The sequence below is a fragment of the Aphelocoma coerulescens genome, unplaced genomic scaffold (genome assembly GCF_041296385.1).
Source record: "Aphelocoma coerulescens isolate FSJ_1873_10779 unplaced genomic scaffold, UR_Acoe_1.0 HiC_scaffold_58, whole genome shotgun sequence".
Lineage (NCBI taxonomy): Eukaryota > Metazoa > Chordata > Aves > Passeriformes > Corvidae > Aphelocoma > Aphelocoma coerulescens.
This window is the reverse complement of record NW_027183927.1, coordinates 2096805-2113657: the sequence shown is the minus strand read 5'-3', so window position 1 is coordinate 2113657 and position 16853 is coordinate 2096805.

Here is a 16853-nt window from a genome sequence, read left to right as displayed (position 1 = left end):
GGCAGGAGGGAGGAACCCCAACACTTCCGTAGGTGTAGTCTCTCTCCTCCTCCTTGCAGCTGGCTCATGGGCCCACATTCAGGGCCCCCACCTCGGGAGAAAATTCTCCCAATGTGCTCTGATGTTGAAAGAGTCAAGAAGAGAAGAAGGGAAAAAAAACCCCCGAAGTCCCAGGAAAACAAAGTTCAACTCTCCATCTCCCCCCAGAGAAAAGGAGCTGAAAACTGGCTAAAAAGAAACAAAGTTGCTTCCCTCTGCTCTTGCTGCAAGCAGGATGCAGAGGAGTGTGTATGTGTGTCCTTGAACAAACGCTCTGAGAAGTTTGTCCGGTTTTTTTCCTCTCCCCCCTCTCAGGCTCAGTTGAAAGGCACAGAAATGCACAAAGTTCACTTCTGGGCATAGAGCAGCAATAGGGGATACACATGATAAAGTCACCCCAAGACACAGGGAGAGAGAATTCAGTGGAAAGACTCCGAGAATTCTGCTCCCAGAGATCATTCCTGCTCACACTGACCCTTGTAGAAAGGGGACATCGTTCCAGGCAGCCTGTACTGAGCATGTGGCTCCTGAGTGGGGTTTGTTGTTTAGGAAACCTGCTCCGGCTTTTCCATTCTTTCCTTGCAAACAGGAAAACTTCTCCTGGGGCTGTGTGCAGGCAGAGCCCTGAGGAGAGCAGGTGGCACATGGTGCGCTGGGCTGGGACAGCCAGCTGCAGAGCTCAAGGGAAGAAGCCCAAAGTGTCACAATGGCTCCTTGCCTTCCCATGCAACACCTGGGTCACAATGGTCTCCTTGATTCCATGAGGCCCCACTGTGTCACAATGGCTCCTTGGTTCCATCAGGTTCCGCAGTGTCACCATGGTCTCCTTTGATCCGCACTGTCATCATGGACAATTGGTTCCATGAGGCCCCGCAGTGTCACAATGGTCCCTTGGTTGCATAGCTTTTACGTTGTAACAATGGACTCCTTGCTTCTATGAGCTAGCCTGCTTTTTGCAGAGGTGTCTTTGGTTCCAACAAGGCCCCACTGTGTCTCAGTGCACCCTGGCTTCCATGTGGATCTGGAGTATCACAAAGGCTCCTTGGTTCCACCAGGTCCTGCTGTGTCACAATGGGTCCTGTGGTCCCTGAGGCCCTCCAAAGTCATCATGGATGCTTGCTTCCATGAGGTTCCATTATGTGCCAGTGGTCATCTTGGTTCCAGGAGTTTCCTTAGTGTCACAATGCTCTCCATGTTTCCATGATTCCCCACAATGTCACAATGCTCTCCAGGCTTCCATTAGGCCCTGCTTTGCCACAATGGTCCCCTTGTTTCCATGCGGCCTTGCTGTGTCACAATGGACGTACGGTTCCGTGATGTTGCGTGGTGTCACCGTGCTCTTCTTGAATCCGCCGTGTAACCATGGACCATTGGTTCCATGCAGCCGTGTCACAATGGGCTCCTTGATTCCATGATTCCCCACGGTGTCACAATGGAGCCTTGTTTCTAGGAGGTTCTGTACTGTCACAATTGCCTCCTTGATGCCATCAGCCCCTGCAGTGTCACAATGGCTCCTTGGTTCCATGAGGAACACAAGAGCTTGGCATAAGCATTGAGCAACAGCTGCTGAACACACCTGGCAACATCTGCTTGCATCAAAAGAGTGCTTCAAGCTGACAATGGCACCAGCAGCTTCCATCTGCAACAGACACCCAGGGAAAGGACAGGCTGTGCCGGTTTGGACAAATGTGGAGGAAAATATCCTCTGATAGAAGGCAGGTTACACCCAGCCCTCCCCCACCAGCTTCGGGAAAAAAGAATTTTCCTGGGAAGAAAGTGAAAGAGATAAAAACTACTTTTTTAACAAACACACAGGAAAAGGATAACAATGCTAAATATTAAAACCTCTCGCTGTGCAGAGAAAGCTGGGATAATTTGAGAGTCCTTCCGTGTTTCGGTGGGGTCTCCTGAAACATCCATAGACAGCGAGGCCCGTGCAAAGAAACAGGGAGCGATTCTTGAGAGAAGTTGCAGAGCTCTTTCTTCTCCAGCCACATGGGCGGGGCACTGCCAAAGAACTGAGCAATCACGGCACAACCAGGGCCCTCCTGGCACAGGGCAACACAAAATAAGCAGTGCTGAACAGGATTAGGGCACATGTCAGCAGGGAGCAGGGAGACCCCGTGCCCAGGCCATGCCTCTACCCCAGGGTCCCCTCTCCCATGACCTCATGGCAGGGGGGAGGAACCCCAACACTTCCGTAGGTGTAGTCTCTCTCCTCCTCCTTGCAGCTGGCTCATGGGCCCACATTCAGGGCCCCCACCTCGGGAGAAAATTCTCCCAATGTGCTCTGATGTTGAAAGAGTCAAGAAGAGAAGAAGGGAAAAAAAACCCCCGAAGTCCCAGGAAAACAAAGTTCAACTCTCCATCTCCCTCCAGAGAAAAGGAGCTGAAAACTGGCTAAAAAGAAACAAAGTTGCTTCCTCTGCTCTTGCTGCAAGCAGGATGCAGAGGAGTGTGTATGTGTGTCCTTGAACAAACGCTCTGAGAAGTTTGTCTGGCTTTTTTTTCCTCTCCCCCCTCTCAGGCTCAGTTGAAAGGCACAGAAATGCACAACGTTCACTTCTGGGCATAGAGCAACAATAGGGGGATACACATGATAAAGTCACCCCAAGACACAGGGACAGAGAATTCAGTGGAAAGACTCCGAGAATTCTGCTCCCAGAGATCATTCATTCCTGCTCACACTGACCCTTGTAGAAAGGGGACATCGTTCCCGGCAGCCTGTACTGAGAATGTGGCTCCTGAGTGGGGTTTGTTGTTTAGGAAACCTGCTCCGGCTTTTCCATTCTTTCCTTGCAAACAGGAAAACTTCTCCTGGGGCTGTGTGCAGGCAGAGCCCTGAGGAGAGCAGGTGGCACATGGTGCGCTGGGCTGGGACAGCCAGCTGCAGAGCTCAAGGGAAGAAGCCCAAAGTGTCACAATGGCTCCTTGCCTTCCCATGCAACACCTGGGTCACAATGGTCTCCTTGATTCCATGAGGCCCCACTGTGTCACAATGGCTCCTTGGTTCCATCAGGTTCCGCAGTGTCACCATGGTCTCTTTTGATCCACACTGTCATCATGGACAATTGGTTCCATGAGGCCCCGCAGTGTCACAATGGTCCCTTGCTTCCATAGGTTTGATGTTGTAACAATGGACTCCTTGCTTCTATGAGCTAGCCTGCTTTTTGCAGAGGTGTCTTTGGTTCCAACAAGGCCCCGCTGTGTCTCAGTGCACCCTGGCTTCCATGTGGATCTGGAGTATCACAAAGGCTCCTTGGTTCCACCAGGTCCTGCTGTGTCACAATGGGTCCTGTGGTCCCTGAGGCCCTCCAAAACCATCGTGGAGGCTTGCTTCCATGAGGTTCCATTATGTGCCAGTGGTCATCTTGGTTCCAGGAGTTTCCTTAGTGTCACAATGCTCTCCATGCTTCCATTAGGCCCTGCTTTGCCACAATGGTCCCCTTGTTTCCATGAGGCCCCGCTGTGTCACAATGGACCTATGGTTCCGTGATGTTGCGTGGTGTCACCGTGCTCTTCTTGAATCCGCCGTGTAACCATGGACCATTGGTTCCATGCAGCCGTGTCACAATGGGCTCCTTGATTCCATGATTCCCCACGGTGTCACAATGGAGCCTTGTTTCTAGGAGGTTCTGTACTGTCACAATTGCCTCCTTGATGCCATCAGCCCCTGCAGTGTCACAATGGCTCCTTGGTTCCATGAGGAACACAATAGCTTGGCATAAGCATTGAGCAACAGCTGCTGAACACACCTGGCAACATCTGCTTGCATCAAAAGAGGGTTTCAAGCTGACAATGGCACCAGCAGCTTCCATCTGCAACAGAGACCCAGGAAAGGACAGGCTGTGCCGGTTTGGACAAATGTGGAGGAAAATATCCTCTGATAGAAGGCAGGTTACACCCAGCCCTCCCCCACCAGGTTTTTGGAAAAAAGAACTTTCCTGGGAAGAAAGTGAAAGAGATAAAAACTATTTTTTTAACAAACACACAGGAAAAGGATAACAATGCTAAATATTAAAACCTCTCGCTGTGCAGAGAAAGCTGGGATAATTTGAGAGTCCTTCCGTGTTTCGGTGGGGTCTCCTGAAACATCCATAGACAGCGAGGCCCGTGCAAAGAAACAGGGAGCGATTCTTGAGAGAAGTTGCAGAGCTCTTTCTTCTCCAGCCACATGGGCGGGGCACTGCCAAAGAACTGAGCAATCACGGCACAACCAGGGCCCTCCTGGCACAGGGCAACACAAAATAAGCAGTGCTGAACAGGGTTAGGGCACATGTGAGCAGGGAGCAGGGAGACCCCCCGTGCCCAGGCCATGCCTCTACCCCAGGGTCCCCTCTCCCATGACCGCATGGCAGGAGGGAGGAACCCCAACACTTCCGTAGGTGCAGTCTCTCTCCTCCTCCTTGCAGCTGGCTCATGGGCCCACATTCAGGGCCCCCACCTCGGGAGAAAATTCTCCCAATGTGCTCTGATGTTGAAAGAGTCAAGAAGAGAAGAAGGGAAAAAAAACCCCCGAAGTCCCAGGAAAACAAAGTTCAACTCTCCATCTCCCCCCAGAGAAAAGGAGCTGAAAACTGGCTAAAAAGAAACAAAGTTGCTTCCCTCTGCTCTTGCTGCAAGCAGGATGCAGAGGAGTGTGTATGTGTGTCCTTGAACAAACGCTCTGAGAAGTTTGTCCGGTTTTTTTCCTCTCCCCCCTCTCAGGCTCAGTTGAAAGGCACAGAAATGCACAAAGTTCACTTCTGGGCATAGAGCAGCAATAGGGGATACACATGATAAAGTCACCCCAAGACACAGGGAGAGAGAATTCAGTGGAAAGACTCCGAGAATTCTGCTCCCAGAGATCATTCCTGCTCACACTGACCCTTGTAGAAAGGGGACATCGTTCCAGGCAGCCTGTACTGAGCATGTGGCTCCTGAGTGGGGTTTGTTGTTTAGGAAACCTGCTCCGGCTTTTCCATTCTTTCCTTGCAAACAGGAAAACTTCTCCTGGGGCTGTGTGCAGGCAGAGCCCTGAGGAGAGCAGGTGGCACATGGTGCGCTGGGCTGGGACAGCCAGCTGCAGAGCTCAAGGGAAGAAGCCCAAAGTGTCACAATGGCTCCTTGCCTTCCCATGCAACACCTGGGTCACAATGGTCTCCTTGATTCCATGAGGCCCCACTGTGTCACAATGGCTCCTTGGTTCCATCAGGTTCCGCAGTGTCACCATGGTCTCCTTTGATCCGCACTGTCATCATGGACAATTGGTTCCATGAGGCCCCGCAGTGTCACAATGGTCCCTTGGTTGCATAGCTTTTACGTTGTAACAATGGACTCCTTGCTTCTATGAGCTAGCCTGCTTTTTGCAGAGGTGTCTTTGGTTCCAACAAGGCCCCACTGTGTCTCAGTGCACCCTGGCTTCCATGTGGATCTGGAGTATCACAAAGGCTCCTTGGTTCCACCAGGTCCTGCTGTGTCACAATGGGTCCTGTGGTCCCTGAGGCCCTCCAAAGTCATCATGGATGCTTGCTTCCATGAGGTTCCATTATGTGCCAGTGGTCATCTTGGTTCCAGGAGTTTCCTTAGTGTCACAATGCTCTCCATGTTTCCATGATTCCCCACAATGTCACAATGCTCTCCAGGCTTCCATTAGGCCCTGCTTTGCCACAATGGTCCCCTTGTTTCCATGCGGCCTTGCTGTGTCACAATGGACGTACGGTTCCATGATGTTGCGTGGTGTCACCGTGCTCTTCTTGAATCCGCCGTGTAACCATGGACCATTGGTTCCATGCAGCCGTGTCACAATGGGCTCCTTGATTCCATGATTCCCCACGGTGTCACAATGGAGCCTTGTTTCTAGGAGGTTCTGTACTGTCACAATTGCCTCCTTGATGCCATCAGCCCCTGCAGTGTCACAATGGCTCCTTGGTTCCATGAGGAACACAAGAGCTTGGCATAAGCATTGAGCAACAGCTGCTGAACACACCTGGCAACATCTGCTTGCATCAAAAGAGTGCTTCAAGCTGACAATGGCACCAGCAGCTTCCATCTGCAACAGACACCCAGGGAAAGGACAGGCTGTGCCGGTTTGGACAAATGTGGAGGAAAATATCCTCTGATAGAAGGCAGGTTACACCCAGCCCTCCCCCACCAGCTTCGGGAAAAAAGAATTTTCCTGGGAAGAAAGTGAAAGAGATAAAAACTACTTTTTTAACAAACACACAGGAAAAGGATAACAATGCTAAATATTAAAACCTCTCGCTGTGCAGAGAAAGCTGGGATAATTTGAGAGTCCTTCCGTGTTTCGGTGGGGTCTCCTGAAACATCCATAGACAGCGAGGCCCGTGCAAAGAAACAGGGAGCGATTCTTGAGAGAAGTTGCAGAGCTCTTTCTTCTCCAGCCACATGGGCGGGGCACTGCCAAAGAACTGAGCAATCACAGCACAACCAGGGCCCTCCTCGCACAGGGCAACACAAAATAAGCAGTGCTGAACAGGATTAGGGCACATGTCAGCAGGGAGCAGGGAGACCCCGTGCCCAGGCCATGCCTCTACCCCAGGGTCCCCTCTCCCATGACCTCATGGCAGGGGGGAGGAACCCCAACACTTCCGTAGGTGTAGTCTCTCTCCTCCTCCTTGCAGCTGGCTCATGGGCCCACATTCAGGGCCCCCACCTCGGGAGAAAATTCTCCCAATGTGCTCTGATGTTGAAAGAGTCAAGAAGAGAAGAAGGGAAAAAAAACCCCCGAAGTCCCAGGAAAACAAAGTTCAACTCTCCATCTCCCTCCAGAGAAAAGGAGCTGAAAACTGGCTAAAAAGAAACAAAGTTGCTTCCTCTGCTCTTGCTGCAAGCAGGATGCAGAGGAGTGTGTATGTGTGTCCTTGAACAAACGCTCTGAGAAGTTTGTCTGGCTTTTTTTTCCTCTCCCCCCTCTCAGGCTCAGTTGAAAGGCACAGAAATGCACAACGTTCACTTCTGGGCATAGAGCAACAATAGGGGGATACACATGATAAAGTTACCCCAAGACACAGGGACAGAGAATTCAGTGGAAAGACTCCGAGAATTCTGCTCCCAGAGATCATTCATTCCTGCTCACACTGACCCTTGTAGAAAGGGGACATCGTTCCCGGCAGCCTGTACTGAGAATGTGGCTCCTGAGTGGGGTTTGTTGTTTAGGAAACCTGCTCCGGCTTTTCCATTCTTTCCTTGCAAACAGGAAAACTTCTCCTGGGGCTGTGTGCAGGCAGAGCCCTGAGGAGAGCAGGTGGCACATGGTGCGCTGGGCTGGGACAGCCAGCTGCAGAGCTCAAGGGAAGAAGCCCAAAGTGTCACAATGGCTCCTTGCCTTCACATGCAACACCTGGGTCACAATGGTCTCCTTGATTCCATGAGGCCCCACTGTGTCACAATGGCTCCTTGGTTCCATCAGGTTCCGCAGTGTCACCATGGTCTCTTTTGATCCACACTGTCATCATGGACAATTGGTTCCATGAGGCCCCGCAGTGTCACAATGGTCCCTTGCTTCCATAGGTTTGATGTTGTAACAATGGACTCCTTGCTTCTATGAGCTAGCCTGCTTTTTGCAGAGGTGTCTTTGGTTCCAACAAGGCCCCGCTGTGTCTCAGTGCACCCTGGCTTCCATGTGGATCTGGAGTATCACAAAGGCTCCTTGGTTCCACCAGGTCCTGCTGTGTCACAATGGGTCCTGTGGTCCCTGAGGCCCTCCAAAACCATCGTGGAGGCTTGCTTCCATGAGGTTCCATTATGTGCCAGTGGTCATCTTGGTTCCAGGAGTTTCCTTAGTGTCACAATGCTCTCCATGCTTCCATTAGGCCCTGCTTTGCCACAATGGTCCCCTTGTTTCCATGAGGCCCCGCTGTGTCACAATGGACCTATGGTTCCGTGATGTTGCGTGGTGTCACCGTGCTCTTCTTGAATCCGCCGTGTAACCATGGACCATTGGTTCCATGCAGCCGTGTCACAATGGGCTCCTTGATTCCATGATTCCCCACGGTGTCACAATGGAGCCTTGTTTCTAGGAGGTTCTGTACTGTCACAATTGCCTCCTTGATGCCATCAGCCCCTGCAGTGTCACAATGGCTCCTTGGTTCCATGAGGAACACAATAGCTTGGCATAAGCATTGAGCAACAGCTGCTGAACACACCTGGCAACATCTGCTTGCATCAAAAGAGGGTTTCAAGCTGACAATGGCACCAGCAGCTTCCATCTGCAACAGAGACCCAGGAAAGGACAGGCTGTGCCGGTTTGGACAAATGTGGAGGAAAATATCCTCTGATAGAAGGCAGGTTACACCCAGCCCTCCCCCACCAGGTTTTTGGAAAAAAGAATTTTCCTGGGAAGAAAGTGAAAGAGATAAAAACTATTTTTTTAACAAACACACAGGAAAAGGATAACAATGCTAAATATTAAAAGCTCTCGCTGTGCAGAGAAAGCTGGGATAATTTGAGAGTCCTTCTGTGTTTCGGTGGGGTCTCCTGAAACATCCATAGACAGCGAGGCCCGTGCAAAGAAACAGGGAGCGATTCTTGAGAGAAGTTGCAGAGCTCTTTCTTCTCCAGCCACATGGGCGGGGCACTGCCAAAGAACTGAGCAATCACGGCACAACCAGGGCCCTCCTGGCACAGGGCAACACAAAATAAGCAGTGCTGAACAGGATTAGGGCACATGTGAGCAGGGAGCAGGGAGACCCCCCGTGCCCAGGCCATGCCTCTACCCCAGGGTCCCCTCTCCCATGACCGCATGGCAGGGGGGAGGAACCCCAACACTTCCGTAGGTGCAGTCTCTCTCCTCCTCCTTGCAGCTGGCTCATGGGCCCACATTCAGGGCCCCCACCTCGGGAGAAAATTCTCCCAATGTGCTCTGATGTTGAAAGAGTCAAGAAGAGAAGAAGGGAAAAAAAACCCCCGAAGTCCCAGGAAAACAAAGTTCAACTCTCCATCTCCCCCCAGAGAAAAGGAGCTGAAAACTGGCTAAAAAGAAACAAAGTTGCTTCCCTCTGCTCTTGCTGCAAGCAGGATGCAGAGGAGTGTGTATGTGTGTCCTTGAACAAACGCTCTGAGAAGTTTGTCCGGTTTTTTTTCCTCTCCCCCCTCTCAGGCTCAGTTGAAAGGCACAGAAATGCACAAAGTTCACTTCTGGGCATAGAGCAGCAATAGGGGATACACATGATAAAGTCACCCCAAGACACAGGGAGAGAGAATTCAGTGGAAAGACTCCGAGAATTCTGCTCCCAGAGATCATTCCTGCTCACACTGACCCTTGTAGAAAGGGGACATCGTTCCAGGCAGCCTGTACTGAGCATGTGGCTCCTGAGTGGGGTTTGTTGTTTAGGAAACCTGCTCCGGCTTTTCCATTCTTTCCTTGCAAACAGGAAAACTTCTCCTGGGGCTGTGTGCAGGCAGAGCCCTGAGGAGAGCAGGTGGCACATGGTGCGCTGGGCTGGGACAGCCAGCTGCAGAGCTCAAGGGAAGAAGCCCAAAGTGTCACAATGGCTCCTTGCCTTCCCATGCAACACCTGGGTCACAATGGTCTCCTTGATTCCATGAGGCCCCACTGTGTCACAATGGCTCCTTGGTTCCATCAGGTTCCGCAGTGTCACCATGGTCTCCTTTGATCCGCACTGTCATCATGGACAATTGGTTCCATGAGGCCCCGCAGTGTCACAATGGTCCCTTGGTTGCATAGCTTTTACGTTGTAACAATGGACTCCTTGCTTCTATGAGCTAGCCTGCTTTTTGCAGAGGTGTCTTTGGTTCCAACAAGGCCCCACTGTGTCTCAGTGCACCCTGGCTTCCATGTGGATCTGGAGTATCACAAAGGCTCCTTGGTTCCACCAGGTCCTGCTGTGTCACAATGGGTCCTGTGGTCCCTGAGGCCCTCCAAAGTCATCATGGATGCTTGCTTCCATGAGGTTCCATTATGTGCCAGTGGTCATCTTGGTTCCAGGAGTTTCCTTAGTGTCACAATGCTCTCCATGTTTCCATGATTCCCCACAATGTCACAATGCTCTCCAGGCTTCCATTAGGCCCTGCTTTGCCACAATGGTCCCCTTGTTTCCATGCGGCCTTGCTGTGTCACAATGGACGTACGGTTCCATGATGTTGCGTGGTGTCACCGTGCTCTTCTTGAATCCGCCGTGTAACCATGGACCATTGGTTCCATGCAGCCGTGTCACAATGGGCTCCTTGATTCCATGATTCCCCACGGTGTCACAATGGAGCCTTGTTTCTAGGAGGTTCTGTACTGTCACAATTGCCTCCTTGATGCCATCAGCCCCTGCAGTGTCACAATGGCTCCTTGGTTCCATGAGGAACACAAGAGCTTGGCATAAGCATTGAGCAACAGCTGCTGAACACACCTGGCAACATCTGCTTGCATCAAAAGAGTGCTTCAAGCTGACAATGGCACCAGCAGCTTCCATCTGCAACAGACACCCAGGGAAAGGACAGGCTGTGCCGGTTTGGACAAATGTGGAGGAAAATATCCTCTGATAGAAGGCAGGTTACACCCAGCCCTCCCCCACCAGCTTCGGGAAAAAAGAATTTTCCTGGGAAGAAAGTGAAAGAGATAAAAACTACTTTTTTAACAAACACACAGGAAAAGGATAACAATGCTAAATATTAAAACCTCTCGCTGTGCAGAGAAAGCTGGGATAATTTGAGAGTCCTTCCGTGTTTCGGTGGGGTCTCCTGAAACATCCATAGACAGCGAGGCCCGTGCAAAGAAACAGGGAGCGATTCTTGAGAGAAGTTTCAGAGCTCTTTCTTCTCCAGCCACATGGGCGGGGCACTGCCAAAGAACTGAGCAATCACAGCACAACCAGGGCCCTCCTCGCACAGGGCAACACAAAATAAGCAGTGCTGAACAGGATTAGGGCACATGTCAGCAGGGAGCAGGGAGACCCCGTGCCCAGGCCATGCCTCTACCCCAGGGTCCCCTCTCCCATGACCTCATGGCAGGGGGGAGGAACCCCAACACTTCCGTAGGTGTAGTCTCTCTCCTCCTCCTTGCAGCTGGCTCATGGGCCCACATTCAGGGCCCCCACCTCGGGAGAAAATTCTCCCAATGTGCTCTGATGTTGAAAGAGTCAAGAAGAGAAGAAGGGAAAAAAAACCCCCGAAGTCCCAGGAAAACAAAGTTCAACTCTCCATCTCCCTCCAGAGAAAAGGAGCTGAAAACTGGCTAAAAAGAAACAAAGTTGCTTCCTCTGCTCTTGCTGCAAGCAGGATGCAGAGGAGTGTGTATGTGTGTCCTTGAACAAACGCTCTGAGAAGTTTGTCTGGCTTTTTTTTCCTCTCCCCCCTCTCAGGCTCAGTTGAAAGGCACAGAAATGCACAAAGTTCACTTCTGGGCATAGAGCAACAATAGGGGGATACACATGATAAAGTCACCCCAAGACACAGGGACAGAGAATTCAGTGGAAAGACTCCGAGAATTCTGCTCCCAGAGATCATTCATTCCTGCTCACACTGACCCTTGTAGAAAGGGGACATCGTTCCCGGCAGCCTGTACTGAGAATGTGGCTCCTGAGTGGGGTTTGTTGTTTAGGAAACCTGCTCCGGCTTTTCCATTCTTTCCTTGCAAACAGGAAAACTTCTCCTGGGGCTGTGTGCAGGCAGAGCCCTGAGGAGAGCAGGTGGCACATGGTGCGCTGGGCTGGGACAGCCAGCTGCAGAGCTCAAGGGAAGAAGCCCAAAGTGTCACAATGGCTCCTTGCCTTCCCATGCAACACCTGGGTCACAATGGTCTCCTTGATTCCATGAGGCCCCACTGTGTCACAATGGCTCCTTGGTTCCATCAGGTTCCGCAGTGTCACCATGGTCTCTTTTGATCCACACTGTCATCATGGACAATTGGTTCCATGAGGCCCCGCAGTGTCACAATGGTCCCTTGCTTCCATAGGTTTGATGTTGTAACAATGGACTCCTTGCTTCTATGAGCTAGCCTGCTTTTTGCAGAGGTGTCTTTGGTTCCAACAAGGCCCCGCTGTGTCTCAGTGCACCCTGGCTTCCATGTGGATCTGGAGTATCACAAAGGCTCCTTGGTTCCACCAGGTCCTGCTGTGTCACAATGGGTCCTGTGGTCCCTGAGGCCCTCCAAAACCATCGTGGAGGCTTGCTTCCATGAGGTTCCATTATGTGCCAGTGGTCATCTTGGTTCCAGGAGTTTCCTTAGTGTCACAATGCTCTCCATGCTTCCATTAGGCCCTGCTTTGCCACAATGGTCCCCTTGTTTCCATGAGGCCCCGCTGTGTCACAATGGACCTATGGTTCCGTGATGTTGCGTGGTGTCACCGTGCTCTTCTTGAATCCGCCGTGTAACCATGGACCATTGGTTCCATGCAGCCGTGTCACAATGGGCTCCTTGATTCCATGATTCCCCACGGTGTCACAATGGAGCCTTGTTTCTAGGAGGTTCTGTACTGTCACAATTGCCTCCTTGATGCCATCAGCCCCTGCAGTGTCACAATGGCTCCTTGGTTCCATGAGGAACACAATAGCTTGGCATAAGCATTGAGCAACAGCTGCTGAACACACCTGGCAACATCTGCTTGCATCAAAAGAGGGTTTCAAGCTGACAATGGCACCAGCAGCTTCCATCTGCAACAGAGACCCAGGAAAGGACAGGCTGTGCCGGTTTGGACAAATGTGGAGGAAAATATCCTCTGATAGAAGGCAGGTTACACCCAGCCCTCCCCCACCAGGTTTTTGGAAAAAAGAATTTTCCTGGGAAGAAAGTGAAAGAGATAAAAACTATTTTTTTAACAAACACACAGGAAAAGGATAACAATGCTAAATATTAAAAGCTCTCGCTGTGCAGAGAAAGCTGGGATAATTTGAGAGTCCTTCTGTGTTTCGGTGGGGTCTCCTGAAACATCCATAGACAGCGAGGCCCGTGCAAAGAAACAGGGAGCGATTCTTGAGAGAAGTTGCAGAGCTCTTTCTTCTCCAGCCACATGGGCGGGGCACTGCCAAAGAACTGAGCAATCACAGCACAACCAGGGCCCTCCTCGCACAGGGCAACACAAAATAAGCAGTGCTGAACAGGATTAGGGCACATGTGAGCAGGGAGCAGGGAGACCCCGTGCCCAGGCCATGCCTCTACCCCAGGGTCCCCTCTCCCATGACCTCATGGCAGGGGGGAGGAACCCCAACACTTCCGTAGGTGCAGTCTCTCTCCTCCTCCTTGCAGCTGGCTCATGGGCCCACATTCAGGGCCCCCACCTCGGGAGAAAATTCTCCCAATGTGCTCTGATGTTGAAAGAGTCAAGAAGAGAAGAAGGGAAAAAAAACCCCCGAAGTCCCAGGAAAACAAAGTTCAACTCTCCATCTCCCTCCAGAGAAAAGGAGCTGAAAACTGGCTAAAAAGAAACAAAGTTGCTTCCTCTGCTCTTGCTGCAAGCAGGATGCAGAGGAGTGTGTATGTGTGTCCTTGAACAAACGCTCTGAGAAGTTTGTCCGGTTTTTTTTCCTCTCCCCCCTCTCAGGCTCAGTTGAAAGGCACAGAAATGCACAAAGTTCACTTCTGGGCATAGAGCAGCAATAGGGGATACACATGATAAAGTCACCCCAAGACACAGGGAGAGAGAATTCAGTGGAAAGACTCCGAGAATTCTGCTCCCAGAGATCATTCCTGCTCACACTGACCCTTGTAGAAAGGGGACATCGTTCCAGGCAGCCTGTACTGAGCATGTGGCTCCTGAGTGGGGTTTGTTGTTTAGGAAACCTGCTCCGGCTTTTCCATTCTTTCCTTGCAAACAGGAAAACTTCTCCTGGGGCTGTGTGCAGGCAGAGCCCTGAGGAGAGCAGGTGGCACATGGTGCGCTGGGCTGGGACAGCCAGCTGCAGAGCTCAAGGGAAGAAGCCCAAAGTGTCACAATGGCTCCTTGCCTTCCCATGCAACACCTGGGTCACAATGGTCTCCTTGATTCCATGAGGCCCCACTGTGTCACAATGGCTCCTTGGTTCCATCAGGTTCCGCAGTGTCACCATGGTCTCTTTTGATCCACACTGTCATCATGGACAATTGGTTCCATGAGGCCCCGCAGTGTCACAATGGTCCCTTGCTTCCATAGGTTTGATGTTGTAACAATGGACTCCTTGCTTCTATGAGCTAGCCTGCTTTTTGCAGAGGTGTCTTTGGTTCCAACAAGGCCCCGCTGTGTCTCAGTGCACCCTGGCTTCCATGTGGATCTGGAGTATCACAAAGGCTCCTTGGTTCCACCAGGTCCTGCTGTGTCACAATGGGTCCTGTGGTCCCTGAGGCCCTCCAAAACCATCGTGGAGGCTTGCTTCCATGAGGTTCCATTATGTGCCAGTGGTCATCTTGGTTCCAGGAGTTTCCTTAGTGTCACAATGCTCTCCATGCTTCCATTAGGCCCTGCTTTGCCACAATGGTCCCCTTGTTTCCATGAGGCCCCGCTGTGTCACAATGGACCTATGGTTCCGTGATGTTGCGTGGTGTCACCGTGCTCTTCTTGAATCCGCCGTGTAACCATGGACCATTGGTTCCATGCAGCCGTGTCACAATGGGCTCCTTGATTCCATGATTCCCCACGGTGTCACAATGGAGCCTTGTTTCTAGGAGGTTCTGTACTGTCACAATTGCCTCCTTGATGCCATCAGCCCCTGCAGTGTCACAATGGCTCCTTGGTTCCATGAGGAACACAATAGCTTGGCATAAGCATTGAGCAACAGCTGCTGAACACACCTGGCAACATCTGCTTGCATCAAAAGAGGGTTTCAAGCTGACAATGGCACCAGCAGCTTCCATCTGCAACAGAGACCCAGGAAAGGACAGGCTGTGCCGGTTTGGACAAATGTGGAGGAAAATATCCTCTGATAGAAGGCAGGTTACACCCAGCCCTCCCCCACCAGGTTTTTGGAAAAAAGAATTTTCCTGGGAAGAAAGTGAAAGAGATAAAAACTATTTTTTTAACAAACACACAGGAAAAGGATAACAATGCTAAATATTAAAAGCTCTCGCTGTGCAGAGAAAGCTGGGATAATTTGAGAGTCCTTCTGTGTTTCGGTGGGGTCTCCTGAAACATCCATAGACAGCGAGGCCCGTGCAAAGAAACAGGGAGCGATTCTTGAGAGAAGTTGCAGAGCTCTTTCTTCTCCAGCCACATGGGCGGGGCACTGCCAAAGAACTGAGCAATCACAGCACAACCAGGGCCCTCCTCGCACAGGGCAACACAAAATAAGCAGTGCTGAACAGGATTAGGGCACATGTGAGCAGGGAGCAGGGAGACCCCGTGCCCAGGCCATGCCTCTACCCCAGGGTCCCCTCTCCCATGACCTCATGGCAGGGGGGAGGAACCCCAACACTTCCGTAGGTGCAGTCTCTCTCCTCCTCCTTGCAGCTGGCTCATGGGCCCACATTCAGGGCCCCCACCTCGGGAGAAAATTCTCCCAATGTGCTCTGATGTTGAAAGAGTCAAGAAGAGAAGAAGGGAAAAAAAACCCCCGAAGTCCCAGGAAAACAAAGTTCAACTCTCCATCTCCCTCCAGAGAAAAGGAGCTGAAAACTGGCTAAAAAGAAACAAAGTTGCTTCCTCTGCTCTTGCTGCAAGCAGGATGCAGAGGAGTGTGTATGTGTGTCCTTGAACAAACGCTCTGAGAAGTTTGTCCGGTTTTTTTTCCTCTCCCCCCTCTCAGGCTCAGTTGAAAGGCACAGAAATGCACAAAGTTCACTTCTGGGCATAGAGCAGCAATAGGGGATACACATGATAAAGTCACCCCAAGACACAGGGAGAGAGAATTCAGTGGAAAGACTCCGAGAATTCTGCTCCCAGAGATCATTCCTGCTCACACTGACCCTTGTAGAAAGGGGACATCGTTCCAGGCAGCCTGTACTGAGCATGTGGCTCCTGAGTGGGGTTTGTTGTTTAGGAAACCTGCTCCGGCTTTTCCATTCTTTCCTTGCAAACAGGAAAACTTCTCCTGGGGCTGTGTGCAGGCAGAGCCCTGAGGAGAGCAGGTGGCACATGGTGCGCTGGGCTGGGACAGCCAGCTGCAGAGCTCAAGGGAAGAAGCCCAAAGTGTCACAATGGCTCCTTGCCTTCCCATGCAACACCTGGGTCACAATGGTCTCCTTGATTCCATGAGGCCCCACTGTGTCACAATGGCTCCTTGGTTCCATCAGGTTCCGCAGTGTCACCATGGTCTCCTTTGATCCGCACTGTCATCATGGACAATTGGTTCCATGAGGCCCCGCAGTGTCACAATGGTCCCTTGGTTGCATAGCTTTTACGTTGTAACAATGGACTCCTTGCTTCTATGAGCTAGCCTGCTTTTTGCAGAGGTGTCTTTGGTTCCAACAAGGCCCCACTGTGTCTCAGTGCACCCTGGCTTCCATGTGGATCTGGAGTATCACAAAGGCTCCTTGGTTCCACCAGGTCCTGCTGTGTCACAATGGGTCCTGTGGTCCCTGAGGCCCTCCAAAGTCATCATGGATGCTTGCTTCCATGAGGTTCCATTATGTGCCAGTGGTCATCTTGGTTCCAGGAGTTTCCTTAGTGTCACAATGCTCTCCATGTTTCCATGATTCCCCACAATGTCACAATGCTCTCCAGGCTTCCATTAGGCCCTGCTTTGCCACAATGGTCCCCTTGTTTCCATGCGGCCTTGCTGTGTCACAATGGACGTACGGTTCCATGATGTTGCGTGGTGTCACCGTGCTCTTCTTGAATCCGCCGTGTAACCATGGACCATTGGTTCCATGCAGCCGTGTCACAATGGGCTCCTTGATTCCATGATTCCCCACGGTGTCACAATGGAGCCTTGTTTCTAGGAGGTTCTGTACTGTC